Below are 23,041 nucleotides of genomic sequence, written 5' to 3'. Positions count from 1 at the left end.
TTCAGTGGACAGCGTGAGGTTGGGTAGGGGTCCGTGTGGCCATCATTTGTTGTTTACCTCCCAGCACTAACTAGCAGACCAATTCTTGTCAGGAGTTTGATTCCTCACACAGCTCCTTTTCATGAACTAAAAACTAAGGCTCAGGCAAAATGGCTTGGTCAGGGTCACACAGAGACTCAGTGGGGGAAGCCAAGATCAGAGCCCTGGCCAGTCTCTCTGCAAAATTGGTGCTTTTTGTAACACAGGCAGAGAGAGAAGGGCAAGAGGGAGGGGGTTGCTGCTCAGGACAAAGAAGACCACTGTGCAGACACAAAGACCTGACCATAGAGGCCCCTGCAGGGGCTGGGCCAGATGGGTGGATAGAAAAGCCCCTTGGTGACTGGGGGAGGTGCCAGGAGCTGCCTCCCAGCCTCTCTCTGGTCGTGATGGGGGTGGGGAGGTGGCAAGCAGAAGCTGGGAAATGGGTCAAGGAGGAGAAACAGACTCAGGGCCAGGCCCCTTATCCCAACCCCAGGCCCAGGCCACCAGAGCCAGAGCTCCCCACTCTGCCTCTCCCCAGCTTCTCCTGGGCAGCCTGCCAGCTGAAGGGATCCCCCCACCCCCGCACACCACCCACCACCTTTCTTTCCCCCACCTCAGTGAGAGTGGGGCTCGTCAGGGAGCTGACCATCTGACAGCTCCAACCTCACAATCCTGCTCAGAAACTTCTGGCTACTCTCCATCCCCCACAGCAGGAGGAAGCATAAGCACCTCAGTGTGTCATTCAAGGTCCTTCGTGACCTGCCCTGTTGACCTTTCCACACCCCCCCGTCCCCACTCCCTATCAGCCTTCCACAACCTAGTCACATGAGGCATCCCACAGTTTTCCAAATCACTCAGTCCGTTCACACAAAACCCTGCGTTTGCTCATGCTTTTCCTTCCTCCTGGAGAGATCTTTCCCCCTGCTCATTGCTGACTGGAATCCTTTCTCCTTCACTAACCAGTTCAAGGCCCCCTCTACCAGACAGCTTTCCTCTACCCCCACGGTTGGATGTAACCTCCGCTCTGCCCCCAATGTTGGATTCACCCATTCTTTTGCAGAGCTTACCCCAGTCTGGCTTGAGCTGTAGTTTGGATCCGTAAAGCCTGCCCGGAGGAGGGGGCATTTGAGCTGGGCCTTAAAGAGTAGGTGGACTTGACTGGTGGATGACAGTGGTAAGCAACCAACAAGAGCTCACAGAACCAGCTCTCTCTCAAACATTTTATTTAAATCAATCTATTTGGTTCAGATAGCAAGGGGTCCATAGTTCAGAATGGCAGGAGGTGAGTGTGGGAGGCCGGGTCAAGGGATAGATAAACCGCAAGGGCCAAGTCATGACAGGTTTTATATGACATACCATGGACATTTTTTTGTTTGCTTGTTTAAAACACATCTGAATTTATTTCTCAGCTCTATGTTTTACTAAGTAATTCTGCTTTTATCTTTATTATTTTCTTCCCTTTAATTACCTTGGGGTAGCTTTTCTGTTCTTTTTCTACAATCTTATTAAAGTGAATGCCTATTTTGTTTCTTAGCATTTTTTTAAATAAGTATTTAAAGCTATGTTTTCCCTCTGAATTTAGCTTTGGCTGCACATTGTACATTTTGATATGTAAAGTTTTCTTTATCATTATTTTATAAATAGTTGGTCATTGAATTTTTTATTTCTCTTTGACCCAGTAAAAGTCTTTTTAGGGGAATATTTAGGCTTAGGAGTTGTTTGTTTTGTTTAAAAGGAATATTGTGTTATGAATTTCTAGTTTTATTTCAGGTGTATAGAGGGACGTTGGTTCAATTAAAGTCTGTAGTTTATGTATATTTTATTTTTTAGGATTTACTTTTTATGTGTTCTATGGAATTTTTAAAAGGAGATGTGTGTTCACTTTTTATAGGATCCGTCTTTTGATATTTTATTAGTTTAGTTGAACCATACACATACACACACATACATTTTAAAATAATGTATATCCATATTTATTTTTAGCCTATGTAACCTGTCAGACTGATAATGATGTATCTCTTAATACTTTTTTATTTACATTAACTTCTCCTTCTATTTGTACTTCATCTATTTTGATGTTCTATGATTCAATATGTAAAAGCCTTCCTCGTTATGGATTTTTTTTTTTTTTTTTTTTTTTTTGGCTGCGGGCAGGCTTTCTTTAGTTGCAGTGAAGGGGGGCTACTCTTTGTTACGGTGCACGGGCTTCTCATCGCGGTGGCTTCTCTTGCTGTGGAGTACGGGCTCTAGGCTCAGGCTTCAGTAGTTGCAGCGCGCAGGCTCAGTACTTGTGACATGCAGGCCCTAGAGGGCACAGGCTTCAGTAGTTGTGGGGCATAGGCTCAGTAGTTGTGGCACAAGGACTTAGTTCCTCCACGGCATGTGAGATCTTCCTGGACCAGGGATCGAACCTGTGTCCCCTGCATTTGCAGGTGGATTCTCAACCACTGCACCACCAGGGAAGTCCATGGATTGTATTTTTTAAATGAATAAAAGTATCCCCCTTTTAGCCCATTTAATGCTTTTAGTCACAATTTTTATTATTTCTTATATCACTCTTACCATCCCCTACTTTGCACTTACCTAACATAGCTTTGTTTGTGGTTTTTAATGTAAATTTTCTTTGTCTTTTAACTTTTTTACTTAAAATTTTGAATGAATAATGTATCTACGTTTCAACAATTAAAAATACAAGAAAAAAAATATACAGAGAAAAGCCTCCCTCCATTCTCCATTATTCATCTACCCACTTCCCACTTCTCCCTTCACCCATAAGCTGGAAAGTGGTTTCATTATTTTCTTGTGTATCCTTGAGTTTCTCTGTGCAAATACAAATATTTCTACTTATTTTCCTTTTTTTTTAAACACAATCCATTTTATTTTTTTTATTTTTGTGTTTTTGCGGTACACGGGCCTCTCACTGTTGTGGCCTCTCCCGTTGCGGAGCACAGGCTCTGGACACGCAGGCTCAGCGGCCATGGCTCACAGGCCCAGCCGCTCCGCGGCATGTGGGATCTACCCAGACCAGGGCACGAACCCGTGTCCCCTGCATCGGCAGGTGGACTCTCAACCACTGTGCCACCAGGGAAGCCCTAATTTATTTTTATTTATTTATTTTTGGCTGCATTGGGTCTTCGTTGCTGTGTGCGGGCTCTCTCTAGTTATGGTGAGCAGGGGTTGCTCAGCAGTTGTGGTGCAGGGGCTTAGCTGCTCCGCAGCATGTGGGATCCTCCTGGACCAGGACTCGAACCCACATCCCCCACATTGGCAGGTAGACCCCCAACCACTGCGCCACCAGGGAAGTCCCTATTTTCCTTTTTTTAAAACACAAACATAACATACACAATACACAGAATCTTGCATTTTATCACTCAATTGCACCTCGGGGATTTTTCTTAATCTTCCTTCTTCAACTTGCACATTGCAAGTTTCCTCATTCTTTCTAGGGGCTGCAGAGTATCCCATCGTATAGAGGTTCCAGAATGTATTTAACCAATTCTGTGTTGGTAGACATTTGGATTGTTTCCAATTTTTGCTCGTACAAACAATGTTGCATTGAATAGCTGTGTGCATACTTTTTGTCCATGTAGGAAAATTTCACAGAAATATTATTACTAAATCAAAAGTATTGTGCATTTGTAAATTTGATAACTACTGCTGAATTGCATGTCATTGGGTTGTACCAATTTACCCTCCCATCAGCACTGTGAGACAACTTATTTCTCCATAGCTTCACCAACACCGTGACAGCAAACTTTAGCAATTTTGCCAATCTGATAGGTGAAAAATCTTGTCTTGGTGTATTTGGATTTGCATTTCTCTTATTTTGAGCACATCTTTTCATAACAAAAGAGGCATTTAAGATCTATGTGCATTTCTTTTTCTATTATATCCTTTAACCATTTTTCTGTTAGGTTGTTGGGCTTATTGATTCCTATTAGCTTTTTATATTTTAGGAAGATTATCTATCCCTCTGTTATCTGAATTAAAAATGGTTCTTCCCAACTTATCATTTGTCTTTTGAATTTACGTAGGTTTTTCTTTTTTAATTGTAGAAGTTTTTATTTTTCTGCTGTTGAATTGATCAATCTTTTCTCTTATGGTTTCTCGATTTTGAGCCATAATTAGAAAATCCTTTCCTACTCTAAGATCTTTTCCCCATGTTTTCTTTTAACACTCATATCCTATTTTTTACATATATATCTTTACTACACTTGGACATTATGTGTATTTGAAGTATTTCTTATAAGCAGAATATAGTCTAGTTGAATTTTATTTTTAAACATGAGGCTGAGAATCTTTGCCTAGCATAGCATAATTTATTTATATCTATTTCATAACTGATGTAGTCTCATTTTACTTCTTTATTTTCGTGTTTCCCTATTGCTTTGTTTTTTCTTCTCTGCTATACATTCTAGGTTTTTCTTGTTTTTATCTTCTATAATGGTTTAGAAAGTAGAGCTCCAGTTTGTAATTATATAAGCCTTCAGATTGTCAAGCACATATATTTAAACTCATATGTACCCAGTTACTAAAGTCAATAAAATGTGTCACTTATTGATTATGTGCTAGACACGGTGCTGGCTGCTTTCCCTGAGTCTCTACTGCTGTCTGCATTTTACAGACAAGGAAACAAAGCTCAGAGTGCCTAAGTAGCCTCCCCAATTTTCGATGATCTCCTCTGGATGATACGAAATTTAGTAGGCTTCAGGCCATCAGGGCCACCCCTGGAGCTGACATGGAAGAAATCTCACTTAAACAACATGGCTGAAAAGGAAGGAGGAGTGAATTCTTCGAAGTCAAATCCCCAAAGGATTCAAAAATCCCCACAGTGGATTTCACAAAGGCCTCACAACCCTGTGATATCAAACTGTTAGCTTCCTGCCAGTCTGATAGGTGAAAAATCACATTTCCTGTAGTTTGGGTTTGCATTTCTCTTATGAGGGAAACAAGCATCCTTTCATGTTTGCAAGCCATTTGCATTTCCATTTCTATAAACTGCTTGTTCACATCCTTTGCCCACTTGGGAAGCATCCAGCAAATAACCACTATATCAAAGCTTCCTGGGGCATGTGTTTGTTTTAAGAATACCAAGCAGATGACTTTTAGAGGTTTATTCTGTTTCTCACAGAAAATCATTTCAGACATAATAAACTCTTCATCTGAATTTTCAGAACAGTTTTCTTCCTCCTGTGTGTAGGATCTTTTCACAGGTCCCGTGTCGATTGTTTTTGTTCACTCTTGCTCCACCAGGCAGAGAAAAAGCCAGGCCATGCACCGCCTCCTGCCCCTCTCAGCTTTACGTTGCATTGCTTAATAATGGTGGAAGTCTCAATCCCACCGTGAAACAGATGTTGTAGACACAAAAAAAGAGAAGCTGATGGGGTTTATTAGGGAATTATCACCAACATCATCAATAATAGCTGGAACTTAAATATCACTATCTATCTATATTTATATCTATATCTAGTGTATATTATATGTAGTATATAGCATATATAGTATAATATATAGTATAGTATATACAGGCACACTTATTTATATATATGTATGTGTATATGTATATATACTAAATATATACACACTAAATTTACACACATGCACGTAAATTTAGTTCTCACAACAATGCTTTAAATTGGTATTACTACTATCCCCATTTTACAGGTGACAAAGGTGAGGCACAGAGAGGTTAGGTTACTTGCCCAAGCTCACACAGTTAATAACTGATGGAGCCAGGACTCTACCATGACTTTCTGGCACTGGAATCCATGCCCTCAACAACCCTGACGGTTGGGGTATGGCCAAAAGTCCATTTAGTCATTGCTGTCCCTGTGTCCCTGAGAGAAGAGTAAGCAGTGGGAGTTAGTCTGTTTTATTTACTTTGGAACCATTGGTTCTTCATTCGTTAGTTCATTTAATCCTATGATTCAAATATGTATTGAGTGCCTATTACGTGCCAAGGCATGTGCTAGGTGCCAGAGGCATCAAGATAAATTTTAGACACGGTTCTTGTCCTTAAGGAGCTTGCAGTAAAGGAGAAGGGAGGCACGTGGTCAGTTAATGACACAGTATGACACATGCTATTCTGTTTCAGAGGGAGAAGCAAGTGATGTGTCATCCAAGAATGTGTTTCTCAATCTGTCCCTGTCTACCATCTAGTTAATGCAATTTCTCCCTCACACTTTGCCTTATGATCCTCTCTTATATTTAGTTTATATAGTATCGTGGCAAGTTTTTATATTATTGCTTATCTTCCTGATCATTTCACAGGGAAAATGATAGTGGAATGATCAGTCATGTCTACGCTAATTTTTTTTTTTCATCCAAGAAACGTGGCCTTGTTCCTGAGAGTGATGGGGAGCCAGGAAGGGTTCTGAGTAGGACAGACGGGCACTTTAGAATGAGGTCTCTGGATGTAGTGTGGAAAATAAATTGGATGGGGGAGGTGAGGCAGGCAGTGCAATGAGAAGGCTGCTCAATAGTTCAGGTGGAGGATGAGATCTGAGCAAATGCTGTGGCTGGGGGAAAGGGGAAGGGTATGGATCCAAGGAATATTAAGGGAATATTCAAGGGATTTACTAATTCATCCAATAATGTTCAATGAGCATCTACTAAGCGCTGGCACTGTGCCAGGTGCCAGGAATACAGCAGAAAACAAGATAGACACAGTCCCTGCTTTCATTCAGTCTAGAAGGAAAAGATAGACAATTGGAGCTTTTACAATAAAAGATAATAAATGATGTGACAGGACACTACAGAATAACAGAAGGGAGACATGGAGGGTGTGAGGGAGGAGTCCAGACTGATGCCTGGATTTCTGCCTTGGCTGTAGTAGATGGTGGTATCATTATCTGAGCCAGGGAACTCAGGAGGGCAGAACCCCATGGATGTCTCTTGGAGTCCCCCAAGCCCAGGACATGCAGGAGAAGGGGAGGTGGTGAGCAAATGACCATTGAATGAATAAATAAATGGCTGAGGGCTTGTGGATACTCCCCAGCCCCCAGCCTGACTCTGAAAGAGGAAGATGGGGAGTGGTCCAGAAAGAAACTTGAAGTTTCAGGAATCCCAGTGGTTACTCAATACCTGCAAACCACTAACCTCTTTTCAGTTACCCAACGGGCCACATGCGGCAGCTGTCACTTTCTTCTGATGTCCAGCAACCAGAGCTGGGCTGCCATGACTCAATATATTTGGGGCCTGGGCAGCAGGCAGACTCAGCATAGCCCTTGGTTATTCAGAGGCCATCAGCCTGGGCCCCACAGAGTGTTGGAGGAACTGAGGGAGGAGAGAACCAGCCTTGCAAAGTCCCTGGGTACATGTCCCCCGAGTTAGGGACCCTTCCTCTGGCTCCCGCATCCCCCATGGGCCCTCTGTCTCGGCATTGAGACCCCATCTTTGGGTCTATCTGCCTCCATCCAAGGGCAGGGACTGGGTGATCACTCTTTGTATCCCCAGCACCCAGCCCAAACAACCGTTTCTCCCCAGCACATGATAGAAAATGTTTCTTGAGTTAGTTCGTAGCGCTATGCCTTCACCCCCAGGGCTTAGTCTCCTCGACCCTCAGGAGAAGCCCCGCTAGCAGCCACAAACACCAGTCCCATTCTTGGCATGTGGCAAGGATGCCCATGGTGGGACTTCCTGATGGTGCCGTGGTTAAGACTCTGTGCTCCCAATGCACGGGGCCTGGGTGCGATCCCTGGTCAGGGAACTAGATCTCACATGCATGCCGCAACTAAGAGTTCACATGCCACAACTAAGGAGCCCACGTGCTGCAACTAAGGTGCCCGCCTGCCACAACTAAGACACAGCGCAACCAAATAAATAAGTAAATAAATATTAAAAAATAAACCAGAATATATTTTAAAATTCATTTCAAAACAAAAGGATGCCTATGGTTATGTCCCTGAGTGGGCAGGCTGAGGCTCTGAAAGCATCTGAGCAGGTAGGAAAAGGCACCAACCCACTGCCCCACCACTCCCCCCCGAGCCTGTCAATATCTGAGAGTCTTAGAATTGTAGAATCTTAGAATCTGAAGGACAGAAAGGCCCTCTGTGGTCATGACCTCCAATTGACCTTTTGTGAAATTCCAACTGTCCTGTCCAGGCCCTGATCACAGTGCCCTTGGCAACAGGAACTCACCGCAACCTGGGATCTGGGACCTGCCTTATGTGATTTCTCTGAGGGTCTCCTTTCTGTCTTCAAGCCCACACAAACCCCAGCTGCCCCCAGGGACCAGAACGGGCCACCAGAGCCAGGGCTGGGGATGGGAGTGTGGTCCCTGCAACTGTTACCTCCAGCTCTCTGCCGTCCTCAAGAGATGAGGAAGTAAGCAGGAGATCCTTTCTCCAAGGCCACAGTTAAATTGTCATCACATGCAATAACCAAACGATCAATGGGGCTGCATCAAGGTCAAGTAGGGCAAGAGACAGGCCACTTTACCAAGCAGGAAGCTGAAGTGTTGTAGACTATTTTAAGGTCATGTGCAATCGTGGTTAAAAGCACCTGTTACGTATGAGCTGGTGCTTAATCTTTAAGATTAAGACCTGGTGCTTAATCTTTCTGGCCTTAGTTTTCTTGTAGGTAAAATGGGACACTGACCCGGTGGGCTTGCTGTGTGGATTAAATGAATGTACACAAAGGGTCAGCCCAGTACAGCACTAAGGAGGCACTCAGTGAATCTGGGCTCTCACATGGAGATGTCTGGAGACCACGTGAGCCGAACACCGCCCCTGGCTCCTCAGGACCCAGAGTCCGTCCAGGCTGATGGCCAACTGCAGTGCCATTGGGAAGAGAGAGGCCTGCTCCATCCTGGCAATTGCCCAGTGCTGTTGGCTGTGCCCGTCTTGCGGTCTCCCCACCCCTCGGGTCTCTTCTACCTGAAAGTGGGCTAGGGCTCTCCTTCCAACTCTTGAGTCACTTATTTGTGTCGCTCTTCAAGCAAAATGTCGTGTGTTTACTGAAGTTTCCCAAGTGCCTGCTGGGAACAGAGCCCTGTGTGGGAGGTCCAGGGTAGCAGAAGAACCGCTGAGAGTGGGTCCAGGGAGGTGGGGAGTGCCACACAGCCAGCCCCGGGCAAGGCAGGAAGTGGCCAGGCGAAAACTGCAGGCAGCTTCCACGGAACCCCACAGCTATCCCAGTTAAATTCATTCTCAAGTACGTATTAGACAAAGTTTTTTTTTAATGGCTATAGAAATAATGTCTCTTCATTAAAAAACATCTGAAAAATACAGAAAAATATAAAACAAAATAAAAGTTCTGACAGTCCTAATCCACACAGAAAACTGATGTTAAGACTGTGGTGTGTTTGGTATCAGAGTTTTCTATGCATTGTAACCTAGTCATAATGCACATATAATTGTATCCTCTGCTTTTTTTCACTCACCATCATGGCACAAATAAACATTTTCCTGGGATTTTACAACCTAGTCATTTTATTTTATTTTATTTTGGGCCGCGCTACACGGCTTGTGGGATCTTAGCTCCCCAACCAGGGACTGAACCCGCGCCCTCAGCAGTGAGAGTGCAGGGTCTTAAACACTGGACTGCCAGGGAATTCCCTATAACCTAGCCAGTAAAATTCTACCCTGTCGATTTCAGCTCATCATTCTTACAAAAATCCTTAACTTGTGTTGAGATTTAGCTGCCTCTTCCCAGGATAGAAGGGTGCTGGGTGCCAGCCTGGAGGAGAAGGGAGAAAGAGGAGGAGAGGAAGGAGAGTGGAGGTGAAGAGACAAAACCAACCCCACTGGAGGTTCATTCTCTTTTCCCCTCTCTCCCCGTCAGGCTAAATCTGTTTCTCAGTATTGAAAAACCCAAGGGAGTCATCTGACCCCCAGAGTCACCTGGGCATACCTGATGTCCTTCTGAATCTTTCCCCTGCTCATTCCATACACCCTTCCCTAAAAGGAAGGGAGCTCACTCCCTGGTGGGTCAAAAGCCTTCCTTCCTGGGCACCAGTCCTGCAGACCCTGGACAACAAAGACCCTGCTCCAGCCTCCCTGCCTACACTTGGATCCTGTGCCCACTTGTCATGTGACCTGGTTTCCAGGCCTCTGTAGTCTGGTCACCTTCTCCTGACCCACAGCATACCCCAACATGTCAGAGAGGCCTGAGAGCTCAGGTGGGTCTGGCTGAGTGTGCAGCAGAGCAGGGCAGTCACCTCTCTTCTGAATGCTATGTCTCTGTTAATGCCTCCTTCATTTGCTTGTTTGGTAGCTGTTGCCTTGGCCCACATAGAGTTGTGCTCAGCTCAAACTCTGAGCTCGTTTTTGCATTATTGTTGGTAAACCAGTTCACCCACATCCTGTGCTTGGACAATCATTTGAAGAAATCTACTGCAAGACTTGATTCTTTGCTCTCTTTATGTATTTGAATTGTGATTCAACTCTTTCTCTTGGCTTCTTGTAGGAGAATTTGATACATGTGTGCTGTCTTTATCCAACCTATTGATAAGATGATAACTTGACAGGCCCAAGACAGAAATCCCCTTCCCACAGGCCCTAGTCCATAACCAGAGCTGCTACATAAGTTTGACCAGCTTCCTAAAAACCTGTGAAGATATATCACCTTCTTTAAAAATCTAATCATGCAGAGGTATACACAGAAGAATTGAAAACAGGTACTAAAACAGATATTTATACGTGAATGTCCATAACAGCACTATTCACAATAGCCAAAAGGTGGAAACAACCCAAATGTCCAGGAATGGATGAATGGATGAACAAAATGTGGTCTATTCATACAATGGAATATTACTCAGCCATAAAAGGAATGAAGTTCTGACACATTCTACAGTGCAGATGAACCTTGAAAACATTATTCCACGTGAAAGAAGCCAAACACAAAAGGTCACATATTATGATTCCATTTATATGAAATATCCAGAATAGGTGTGGGGGCTGAGGAGAGAGGGAAATGAGGAGTGACTGCTTAACGGCTATGGGGTTTTCTTTTGGGGTGATGAAAACATTTGGAACTAGATAGAGGGGGCGGTTGTACAACACTATGAATGTATAAATGGCACTGAATCGTGCAGTTTAAAATGGTTAATTTTATGTTAAGTGAATTTCACCTCAACTTAAAAAATGCAACTGCAGGGCTTCCCTGGTGGCACAGTGGTTGAGAATCTGCCTGCTAATGCAGGGGACACGGGTTCGAGCCCTGGTCAGGGAAGATCCCACATGCCGCAGAGCAGCTAGGCCCATGAGCCACAACTACTGAGCCTGCGCGTCTGGAGCCTGTGCTCCGCAACAAGAGAGGCCGCGATAGTCAGAGGCCCGCGCACTGCGATGAAGAGTGGCCTCCATTTGCTACAACTAGAGAAAGCCCTCGCACAGAAACGAAGATCCAACACAGCAAAAATAAATAAATTAATTAATAAACTCCTACCCCCAACATCTTCTTTAAAAATAAAAAATGCAACAGCAAAACGAAAACAAATGCATCTGCAAAAGAAAAAAATCCAATGCATTCATCAGACAACCTTGTGCCAAGTACCGGGGACACTGAGATGAAGGAGACCAGCTCCCTGTTTTGGCCTGGTAGAGCCCAAAGCCTTTGACACTAACAGGGCGCTACCCTCTGAGATTCACCATCCTTTTTGTGGGTTCCCTCATTGGTTACTATTAACACCACCATGCAGACTTCCAGGGGTGCTGCCCCTCCCATCTTAGTGACTGGGCTGTTACAACACAGAATGCATCCTCTCAGTAACTTTGCAGTGGAGAAACCTGACAGACATAACCTTGGCCATGTGATCAAGGTTAACATCCACAGTAATGAGTCATGTTGATCGAATGTACCCTTGATCTGACGTGATGAGAATAGCACTTTAGCTGTGAGGTCTTACTCCTAAGGACTCTTAACTCTAGTCTAATCACGAGAAAAACATCAGGAAAACCCAAATTGAGAGACGGTCTACAAAATACCTGAGCAATACACCTCAAAACTGTCAAGGTCATCAAAAACAAGTAAAGTCTAAGCAACTGTCCAGACCAGAAAGAGGGTAGGGAGGCATTATAACTAAATGTGAGGAAGTATCCTGAGATGGAAAAAGGACATTAGGTAAAAGTTAAGGAAATACAAATAAAGTATGGACTCTAGTTAGTTGACAATAGTGTACCAATACTGGTTCGTTAGTTGTGACAAATACAAGATGTTACAATAGAGGAAACTGGGTGGGGGAGTATATGAGAATCCTCTGAACAATCTTTGCAACTTTTCTGTAAATATAAAACTATTCTTGGGACTTCCCTTGTGGTCCAGTGGTTAAGACTCCGCACTTCCACTGCAGAGGGCACAGGTTCGATCCCTGATCAGAGAACTAAGATCCTGCATGCTGTTCAGCATGGCAAAAAAACAAAAACAAACCAAAAAAAGCTATTCTTTTTAAAATTTTATTTATTTTAAAAGATTATCTTAAAAATGTATCCTTCTAGGGGCTTCCCTGGTGGCGCAGTGGTTCAGAGTCTGCCTGTCAATGCAGGGGACACGGGTTCGTGCCCTGGTCCGGGAAGATCCCACATGCCGCGGAGCGGCTGGGCCCGTGAGCCATGGCCGCTGAGCCTGCGCGTCCGGAGCCTGTGCTCCGCAACGGGAGAGGCCACAACGGTGAGAGGCCCGCGTACCGCAAAAAAAAAAAAAAGTATCCTTCTAAAATCCTTACAAGGGCTATAACAAGGCTGTTCAGATAGAGGTGACAATGGAAAAATGAACAGAGTGGAGTGTGACCTGCTAAACAGTTTGGTGTAACAGGTGTCATTTGTTCTCGGGTGCTAAGTGATCCCAGGGAGAAAAATAAGGGCTTGCCTGATTGCGACCCTACTTTCCAAGTTCCTCAGCAGCCTCTTCCTGACTTGGGAGCCCCCTTGTAGACACCAATACCTTTAAAAATCCAGACTAAGAGTCAGGGTTTCTCTTCCATAGCCAAGGACCCCATAGCAGTTCTGCTTTCCAGACCCTGGACCACACATCTTCCCCAGAGGACTTACACGGGAAAGAAATTTAGGTGAGATGCCTCATTGCCTTTTCACAGGTATAGTTTCGAGGCCTGATGGTTATGTTCTAACTCAAAAGTAGAATGATATTTTAATCCTACATAATATCCATAGATGCTCCCACCCGTTAATCAGGGATTATTTCCTTCTCTACTGAGCAAATATTCCTCCATTTGGTACGTGATATCATGGATGCCTTGGAACGAGGCCTTTCTCAAATACAAATGCAGGGCAGGGCACCGTAGAAGTTAAGAGGAATGGTTTAGAATAAACAACCCTAGATTCAAACCCTGATTCCATCACTTGTTAATTTACTTAAACCCTATGACCCTGTTTCCCCCACTGTAAAATAAGGATGATAATAATAATGTCTATTTTATAGGATTGTTGGAGGAAGAGATAATTCATGCAATGTGTTTAGCACAGAACCTGATATAAGGTCTCAGGTTCTTGTCAAGTTTCTTGGATGGAGCTGATGAGAAATCCACAGGCTCCAGGGAAGTGGCACCTGCCACCAAGGCCACTAGTCCCTGAGTGAAACAGAAGGCAGAATAGAGAGAGAGGACTGGCTGGATCCTGGAACAAATAGGAGGAAAGGAAGGGGTAGCAAAGGATCTATCCACAGCCAAACTTGACTCTGAGGGTTGCTGGTGAGGAGACTGGCACAGAGTGGCCCTCAAGGTCTCAGGCATGTCTGTATCCAACAGTACGCTATATTCTCCGAGGCAATCGTAAGATGAATCATCGTGAAAACTGCCCCACACCCACTCCTGTGAGGACTTGCCCTGTACCGGGTACATACCTGGAGAGGCCAGCGAAGTCCAGGAGGTCCAAGACATGGGTTTTGATGTGGCCTGAGCTCCTGGAGCCCTCTAGTTGAAGGACCGTGAGGAGGCTTGTGTGGTACAACCAGGGGCAGCCAGGGTGGCAGAACAGTCGGAAGCCTCTGGGCATTTCACCCCCAATTACACCCTGGTGCCCAGCACTGTACCCGGCACACAGTAGGTGCTTACTGAGCACACAGATGAGAGAATGAAAGGTACCTGTCCTCAAGTCCTTCACAGTCTAGCAGAGGAGACATGGCATACTGCAGACCCATGAAGCATCTTGCCCAGAAGGAAGCCTGGATTGTGGCCATTGAATACCTTGAGGGAGCGAAGCACTTGCAGGGTGATGCGTGGTAGGATGGTGTGAGCCTGGGCCACGGAGGAGGAAGGCTGTGTCTGCACAAGGGGACCAGCTACCCCAAGAGTACTGAAGAGTGCATGACTCAGGGTAGGGCAGGGCTGTGGGCTGGAGGAAGGGTGGAGTACCCTGGGAAAGTGCCAGTGAACCCCAGGAGGAGCCAGCCTCATCTCTGCCTTCCTGATTCCTTCCCTCCTTTATTGTTTCTGTGCAAAGGCTGCTGCAGAGTTCAGAAACAAGCAACAGCTTTGCTGGCATCTGCAGCATGAGTAGCAAAGATCAGAATGGGATAAAGCTGGAGTGAGTTTCTCAGGGCCGAAAATAGGCAACATCTCAGAGATTACTTTAAAAATAAGGGCGGGGACTTCCCTGATGGTCCAGTGGGTAAGACTCCACGCTCCCCAATGCAGGGGGCCCAGGTTTGATCCCTCGGTCGGGCAACTACATCCCGCATGCCCTAACAAAGGTCCCACATGCCCCAACAAAGATCCCGCATACCGCAACTAAAACCCGGTGCAGCCAAAATAAATAAATTTTTAAAATAATAATAAAAATAAAGATAAGGGCGGCTCAGGCTGACAAAAGCTTGAGCCTCAACATTGGATAAAGCTGGGTTAAAATCCTGGTTTAGCCTAAACTCCTAGCACCTGAATTCCCTGCTTCTTTAATCTGGGTATTGGAAATGGTGTCGGTAGGGGCCTGGCTCTTTGAGTTGGGGCTCAGTGCCTGGTATCTGGACATCACCTGTCACTGTCACTGCACTGCCCCAGACCATGGCTGTGAGCAGCCTGGGCAAGCAGATGCTGAAAGCAGCAGGGGCCTCCATGTAGGGCAGAAAGCCACTCGCCTTACCTGATATTGCTGAGTGACTGTTTTCGTCTACAAAAATTGCCCCAGCAACACCTGATGCCCTGAGTATGACTGGTCCTCTCAGCCAGCCGGGAGCAGCCGTACCCTCCCTCAGCTCTCTATCATTTCATCTTCCGTTCTGGGTTCTCAGCCCAGTGCTAGAGAGCATGAGAGAAGAGAAAAACCCTGCCCCTGCCCTCTGGAAATGTAGGATCTCGCAGGACAGGTCACCCTCCAAGCAATGGCACGTCATGACGCTAAGCCTCCCCAGGCCACAGGGCCACAGCACTGGAGCTCTTGGCTCTCAGCCTCCTCTGCACTGATCCTCTACGCCATCCACACCCCTCCCCCACTTAGTTCATTGCACACACCTGGCCTTTACCTGCCCTCTTCCCTCCGTCTGGAAGGCCCTTCTTCCAACTCCAATGGGGAAGGTCTCCTGGGAGGCCCTTCCTCCACTGTTCGCCCCCAGCACTTTCATTTTTTCCACTGATTGAAGCCTGCTCTGTGGTAGGGCCCGAATAAAACAGAACAGGTAGGGCCCCACTGGCACAAAGCCTCTAGTCACGTGGACCGGTCAGTCCTGTGAAAGCACGATCATCCTGCTGTTTTGTGATCGTTTGTGTGCCTGTCTCCCCACTAGACTGTGAGCTCCAGGGAGGCAGGGGCTGTGTCTGTCCTGATCACTGTTGCATGTCCAGCACCTGCTACCTAGAGGGCACTTGGCTGATTGAATGGCTCTGTGACAGTGAGTCTGACAGCACTCTGGGAACTCAGAGGAAGCGGTCCTGATGCTAAAGAACAGCTGAGGGAGCTTCCTGCAGTGGGTAGAGTTTGTATAGGAGGGAAAGGGACAGGAATAGAGCAAGGGTGTGGAGGTAGGTATGAGTCTGGGCTGTGCCGGAGATGTGGGGAGACCTGCCTGCCTTATTGGGAGGAGGGGTGGTGACGTCAGCTGGATACGGGGCAGGAGGAGTTCAGGGGCTGCCTCTTGGGGCCTCTCTGCCTCTCTACACAGCTCTTGGTTTCCCCCAACTCCTGGTTCTCCCTCCCTCATCCGCCTACCTTCTAACAAGGCATCAAGACGTCCATGGATAAGGGACTCAGAAAGCAGCAAGGTAGGTGACCAGAACTCTGGTCATCTGAGCGTCTGGGACCTTCCTCTGTTGAAGTCCTGGCTCTAGTCACCTTTCCCACCTGGAGTTGCCAGGTAAAATACAAGACACCCAGTTAAATTCAGACAAACAATGAGTAATTATTTAGCATAAATAACACTGGGGACATGCTTACACTAAAAAGTTATTCATTGCTGACCTGAAATTCAAATTTTTATTTGCTAAGCCTGGCAACCCTTTCCCCACCCCACTCACCCCTGCCTTGGGCCTCCGGGAAGCCATCAGAGAGATCCTGGGCCTCCTGCGATATACTCAACAGAGGCAGAATTTAGATGGAAGAGATACTGAAGATTACTTAGTCTCATCCCTTGCCCCATGGACTGGGAGACAGAGGCCCAGAGGGGACAGGCACTGGCAAGTCCTTGGGCCCCTCCCAACTCCCTAGCTGTAACTTGGGCCTCCTGGAGAGCAGAAGGACCCTTGAGGGTAGGGGTTTAGGAAAGGCCAGGGCCCTCCTGGGTAAGGCAGGGCAGGGAGCCTCCAGGTTAACCTACCCCCAGGCAGTTTCCTGGATCCTGACACCCCAGGTGAGTCACCACCTGCCAGACTACACCTAGAGCAGTTCCAAGGCCCTGCTGGGCTTGCTGCCCGAGGAGTTGGATGGGGGGGGATGGGGGGGGAAGGGATAGGGGGGCTGGGTGGGAGGGGGTTCTCTTGGGCTGGAGCAAGTGGTTGGGGCTGGACTTCACGGGAGAGGCCTGGCTAGCCCCCTCAGGCACTTCAGAGATGACTCAGTTTCACTCCCAATGAAGAAAATAGGTGGGGGGGCAGGGGAGCGTGGTAGAGGCAGGAACTTGATCAAAATCATCCAGGCGGGCTTCCCTGGTGGCGCAGTGGTTGAGAGTCCGCCTGCCGCTGCAGGGGACACAGGTTCGTGCCCTGGTCCGGGACGATCCCACATGCCGCGGAGCGGCTGGGCCCATGAGCCATGGCCGCTGAGCCTGCGCGTCCACAACGGGAGAGGCCACAACAGTGAGAGGCCCGCGTACCGCGCAAAAAAAAAAATCACCCAGGCAAGTCAGACCCACAGGCCAGGGTTTTTCTATCAAATTGTTATTCCATGCTCCCTGCTGAACCTGCTCACTCCCCTCCCTGCTCTGTGTTTCTTCATCTCACTTTTCCCTCCTTGATATTATATTATGTGTTAGTTTGTTTATTATCAGTCTCCAGTTAAAACATAAATCCTGTTCACTCTCTGGAGATCCCAGAACAGTGCCCGGCACTGAGTAGGTGCTGAATAAGCCTTTGTTGAAGGAAAGCGCCGCTATTACATCTCACCTTGTGTGGAGCACGTGGCATGATGCTGCAGTCCCCCCAGCCCCAGGCGTGCCACACAGCCTCTGCCAGGAGCGCAGCTCTGTATGGGTCTGTGAGCCCCGGGACTGTGAGCCCCCCGGCCTGGGTCAGTGGCTCCTTCCTCCACTTGCAGCCCAGCCTGGGTCCGGAGAAGGAGAAAGTAACAGCACAGGGCTGGGATGGCTTAGGGGTTGGGCTCTCACCTGTCTGTCCTAGCGTACCCTGTGAACCAGACACCACCCGGACATGGCTGGGAGGCTTAATCCCAGAGTTACACTGAGCTGACCTTCCCAGCCAGTGTGGCCCAGGGGATGGCACTGAGCCAAGAGCTGATGACGTGTCTGCCTTGCCACATTACCCGGCCTTTCCCCTCCCCTTACTAGTCCTCTTTCTCCTTCTTTGTACAATGGCAGCTTTGGGCTGACTGATCGCTAAGGCCCACCAGCTCCGCCTGTCTTTGGTTTCTTCTTATTCCCTGTCCACCCCAGACCTCTGCACCAGCCACTCTAAGCCACTTGGTAGAGGTACCCAGTTCCAGGTAACAGCTATGTTCTCACGGCAGGTTTGCACAACAGACTTCCCTTTTTTTTTTTTTTTTTTTTGCGGTACGCGGGCCTCTCAGTGTTGTGGCCTCTCCCGTTGCGGAGCACAGGCTCCGGACGCACATGCTCAGCGGCCATGGCTCACGGGCCTAGCCGCTCCGTGGCATGTGGGATCTTCCCGGACCGGGGCACAAACCCGTGTCCCCTGCATCGGCAGGTGGACTCTCAACCACTGCGCCACCAGAGAAGCCCCAGACTTCCCTTTTAACATATGGATAAATAGTAACCTCTCAGTAAAATCTTGGAGTCCTCTCATGGCAGTAATTGTGCACGTACTGATGGGAAGGAACTCGCCACAGTGAGTAACATGCTCTGTTCCCCTCTCTTTGATTATCACTTTGACATCTGTCACAAACATACCTTCTGTTCCTCTAATAATATCTATGGGTCTATTTTGCTGTCAGCAGCAAAGCTTCCCTGAGTAATCTCAAAACCCTGAAGAAACAATACCTTGGTGTCACATTCTTCTCAAGGTTTATTTTGTAGGCAACTTTGCCAACAACAACCTCTGTTTATGTATTATACCCTGGGGGTGTCCACTGCTCCAGCCACTACCCTAAGGGTGTCCCTTATCTTTAGGTCCAAGACCCTCCCCTCTATCCTGGTCAGGCCCTTTGCTGACCCTATTCCCTGTCCTTCCCTGGGGCTCAAATCCAGGCCTTATCTGTCTTAGAGACCATGGATGGTTGGGGCCTCAGGTACTGTCTTAAGGGCACTTGGAACACTTCAATGTCAACCAGAGAATGTTACTCAGAGAGGTCTGTCCAGACTTGTCTGGCCCCAGCCCTCTGGCAAGTCTAGACATCTCCACCTCTAGTCAAACGATCTCCCTGGTATGTCCAAAGGTGAGCTTTGCATCTCTCCTGCACCTGCTGCTATCTCAACCTCAGCGAGGGCACCTCCAGCCAGCTGGTCACCTGTGCCAGGAACCTGAGAATCATGGAGCCTCCTCTCCCTCCCTCCCTGCCCTCCTCCAATCACTCAGTCCTGGCCATCCCTCAGTGATATCCTGGGGATTGTCCACTTCTCACCTTCAGTAGCCTCATCTATGTTCTTATTTCATCTTCTCTCATCTGAACCTTGAGCAGTGGACTCCTTCAGTCTCTGCCCTCAATCCGTGCTCCATGCAGCAGCAGGGAGGAAGCCTGCTGGCAGCACATCCACCCTCATCATTCTCCTGCTCAAAACCTTTCCATGACTCCCCATTGCCCTCAGGATAAAATTAGCTCCTTGTCCTGATATTTGAGGCTCTTCACGATCTGGACCCTGCCAGCCTCACCAGCTCACCTCCCACTGCTGTTCCACTGACTGCCGAGCATTCTCCTGCTCCCAGCCTTGGTTCAAGGTGATCCCTCCACCTGGAATGCTCCCTCCTTCCTAATCCTTAGATTCCTTCACCTTCAATCATCTGGAGAGTCCACAGCGGCGGGAATCAACTGGTTATCCAGGGAGGATTGATAAACAAGGCTTTTCTCAGGGCACATGTGTATGTTTAGCATCAGTCAACGTTTATCTGTTTATTCATGTATATATAGGCTTGTTTCGAAAAGGATTTGAGGGCTTCCCTGGTGGCACAGTGGTTGAGAGTCCGCCTGCCGATGCAGGGGACACGGGTTCGTGCCCTGGTCCGGGAGGATCCCATGTGCCGCGGAGCGGCTGGGCCCGTGAGCCATGGCTGCTGAGCCTACGCGTCCGGAGCCTGTGCTCCGCAGCAGGAGAGGCCGCAACAGTGAGAGGCCCGCGTACCGCAAAAAAAAAAAAAAAAAAAACAGGATGTGAGGTGGACCATTACACATTTACTGAGTTGTAGCCAACCGCCGCAAAATCCATGTGCGCATGTGCATCCACGCTCCCTCTGGCAGACATGAGACCCAGGAACCGCAAGGGCCAGGGCACAGGGCTCCAAGGTGAGGGAAGTCGGGGGAGTTGGGAAAGAGGAAGGAGGGTGGCTAGAGAGGTGGGGGGACTTGGAAGGAGGGAACAGTGAAAAGGGCATGACAGGAGGTGGGAACAGAGGGAACAGAAGGAGCAAAGGCTGCAGGTGGGGGGAGGGAGGAGAACCGCAGCTTCCTTCTCTGTCCCTTGCTTGCATTTCCTTTCCCTTTTGCCCATGTTGGCTTCAAGATCTCTTCCCCTTTCCTCTTGCAACATTGCCCAGTGGGGGACAGGGTGGCGATGGAGGTAGTGGGGGCTGAAACTGCGGGAGCCGCTCAGGCTCCAGATTCCCCTCAGGAAGGAGCCCTGGTCCCCAGCCAATGAGCAGCCCTGTGGTCACAGCACACTCCGGAGTTCCCAGCACGCTTTCCATCCTCCGTTCATCTCCCAACCAGCCTGTGACTATGTATCACTGTATCCATTTCATCAGAGAGGAAACCAAAGACCTGAATGTTGGTGACAGAGCAAGGACTCCATCCCTCCGTCCTCAGAGGCTAAAATCCTTCTTCTGTCAACTATTCCAGGTGCCATCTGCTCCTGAATCCTCTGGGCACAGCACAGGGAGCTCAAGAAGTAGGTTGGGGGTTTCCCTGGTGGCCCAGTGGTTAAGAATCCGCCTGCCAATGCAGGCAACATGGGTTCGAGCCCTGGTCCGGGAAGATCCCCCATGCCGCGGAGCAACTAAGCCCGTGTGCCACAGCTACTGAGCCTGCGCTCTAGAGCCTGTGAGCCACAGCTACTGAGCCCGCGTGCCTAGAGCCCGTGCTCAGCAACAAGAGAAGCCACCACAATAAGAAGCCTGTGCACCGCAATGAAGAGTAGCCTCCGTTCGTCGCAACTTGAGAAAGCCCGCGCACAGCAACGAAGACCCAATGCAGCCATAAATAAATAAATAAATAAATAAATAAATAAAAATTAAAAAAAAAAAAAAAAAGAAGTAGGTTGGCATCGGGGAGGGTCCCTGAGAAGGGTCTCCCCTCACTGCACCCTCCAGGCCAGGGGGCACCAATACCTGGGCTTAACCTTCATGGGCTACTTTAGTCACTGGGCCCCTCTGCATTTCTACCTAGCCCTGGTGCACAGGACATAGAACCCGGCCAGGCACCAGGAAGCCCAGGCTCCAGCCCCAATGCTGCCATCACTAGCTATGTGGCTCTGGCCAAGACCTCAGCTCCTCTGCCCTTTGCCTTCTGCAGGCAAGTTGCTGAGCTAGAGGGTCTTCAAGGTCCTGAGCTCTCTGAGCTCCCTGACTCAGATTTCCCCGGATTTGGTTTCTCTGTCTGCAGAGTGTGTGCCAGGCTGAGAGCAGGACCAGTTCCCACCCCATCCCGCGGGTCATCCCTGAGGGGGCGCTCCAGGCAGTGGGGATGGTGGCCAGGGGGTACAGATTCTAGTTTCATCTGTTGCAACCAAAGATGGCCTGGCCCACTCCCCAACCGTCCCCAACTGACCCCAACACTGAGCGGCTGGTAATTGACCCAGGTTGAGCTGAGGCAGCTGTCAAGGCAGCCCTAAAATTAGCCCCAACAGGGATAGGGAGAGAGCCCTGGCCCGGGCTTCTGGCTCCAACAGCCCCAAGGGACTGAGCCCACACTTCACTGAAGGCGGGAGAGGTCAGCCAGAGTTCTGGCAGTGTCCCTACCATAATGTTGGTTGGGGAGAGTCACAAATGAGTATGGACACATTTCAGGAGAGGGGATGAAGGGCGGGCACCCTCTGCCAGTTGCTTGGGCCCTGATGGAGTTCCCATTCCCCAGCCCATCAGAACCCTGGGAGGGTCCAGGGAAGGACCTTGCTATTTATATTCTTCCAGAACAAGGTTGAGGCAGCCAGCCTCTCTTCCCAAGGCTGAGTTGGACAGCCTCACACCTTAGCAACAATTCCCAAGCACAGAGGAGCCAGGAGGTATGTCAGCCTGCTGTGAGAGTAGGTTGGAGATACCAGGGACAGGCCCAAAGCCAGCCCCTCCCACTTAGGAATAGCAGCTCCGCCCACTTCCTTCCTCTCTGCCTTGTGCTCTGAGGATCTTGTTAAAATGCAGATTTTAATTCAGAACGTCTAGGGTGGCATGTGAGATTCTTCAGGATTCTAACAAGGTCCTGGGGTTGGTCTGCAGACTACTTTAATCACAGATCTTAGTTCCCAGCCAGCCTGGGTGGACCCCAGGGCCAGGCTCCTTGTCTTCTGTTTCATAGGCATTCCCCAACCAACCCCAGTAGAGCATGTGGGCACATGATACAGTAGGTGGCTGACTGTTTAATTGTGGGTTCCTGTGTGGGTGTGTAGACGTCCATGGCAATCCTTGTGCCCCTGTGCATCCAGCTTGTGACTTGTTACATGTATAGAGAGTGTTCAAAAATGCAAGCAATAAAACAAAAAAACAATAAAAACAAAAGTTGCTAACATTAAAAAAAAAATAGCCAAGGGACTTCCCTGGCAGTCCAACAGTTAAGACGTGGTGCTTCCACTGCAGGGGGCACGGGTTCGATCCCTGGTTGGGGAACGAAGATCCCGTATGCCACATGGTGTGGCCAAAAAATTAAAATTAAAAAATTGAAAAATAGCCAACTTCTATTGAGCACTATGCCCAGGCCAGGTACTAACAAGTTTACATACAATGTCTTATTTAAGTCTCATAACAACTCTGATGAGATGAGAAAATTGAGGCTCGCAGAGGTTAGGTGACTTGCTCAAGGTCACACGACTGACTGTTAAGTAGCAGTCAGGGTTGCTGTCAGGGCTGGGCTACACATGTGCACCAGTGTCGACCGGGGCACCCACCTTGGTGCCTGTGAGCTGGGGGGCATGTGTGCAGTTGGGTGGACATGGGCGAGTGCAGGAGCGAAGCCGCAGCAAGGATGAGTAGGGGAGGTAGGAGTCAGTGCATAACGATCAGAGCATGTGCAGAAGGCAGGTGGGGAGGAGGAAGGAGACACAGGCATGAGTCAGACCAGCCTGGGCTTGATCCCTCCCCCTGCCAAGC

At 48.3% G+C, this 23,041-nt stretch overlaps 1 protein-coding gene and 1 long non-coding RNA gene across 2 annotated transcripts in view; one reads left to right on the top strand and one right to left on the bottom strand.

Moving 5' to 3' along the window:
• P2RY2 (purinergic receptor P2Y2) overlaps positions 1–14,262 on the bottom strand; it is a 41,095-nt gene extending 26,833 nt beyond the window's left edge. The window contains exon 1 of the mRNA XM_033405664.2: positions 13,819–14,262. The gene's annotated coding sequence lies outside the window, so the exon portion shown is untranslated. The remainder of the gene's footprint in view (positions 1–13,818) is intronic.
• A 3,841-nt stretch (positions 14,263–18,103) lies between these two features.
• LOC125965288 (uncharacterized) lies at positions 18,104–20,931 on the top strand. The gene is made up of 2 exons (XR_007479003.1): positions 18,104–20,030; positions 20,248–20,931. It is a non-coding gene; the product is annotated as an uncharacterized LOC125965288 (long non-coding RNA).
• Positions 20,932–23,041: the final 2,110 nt, after the last annotated feature.

This window comes from Orcinus orca, chromosome 8 (assembly GCF_937001465.1).
Source record: "Orcinus orca chromosome 8, mOrcOrc1.1, whole genome shotgun sequence".
Classification (NCBI taxonomy): domain Eukaryota; kingdom Metazoa; phylum Chordata; class Mammalia; order Artiodactyla; family Delphinidae; genus Orcinus; species Orcinus orca.
Note: the sequence above shows the minus strand (reverse complement) of the source record. Positions and strands in the feature narration are given on the sequence as shown.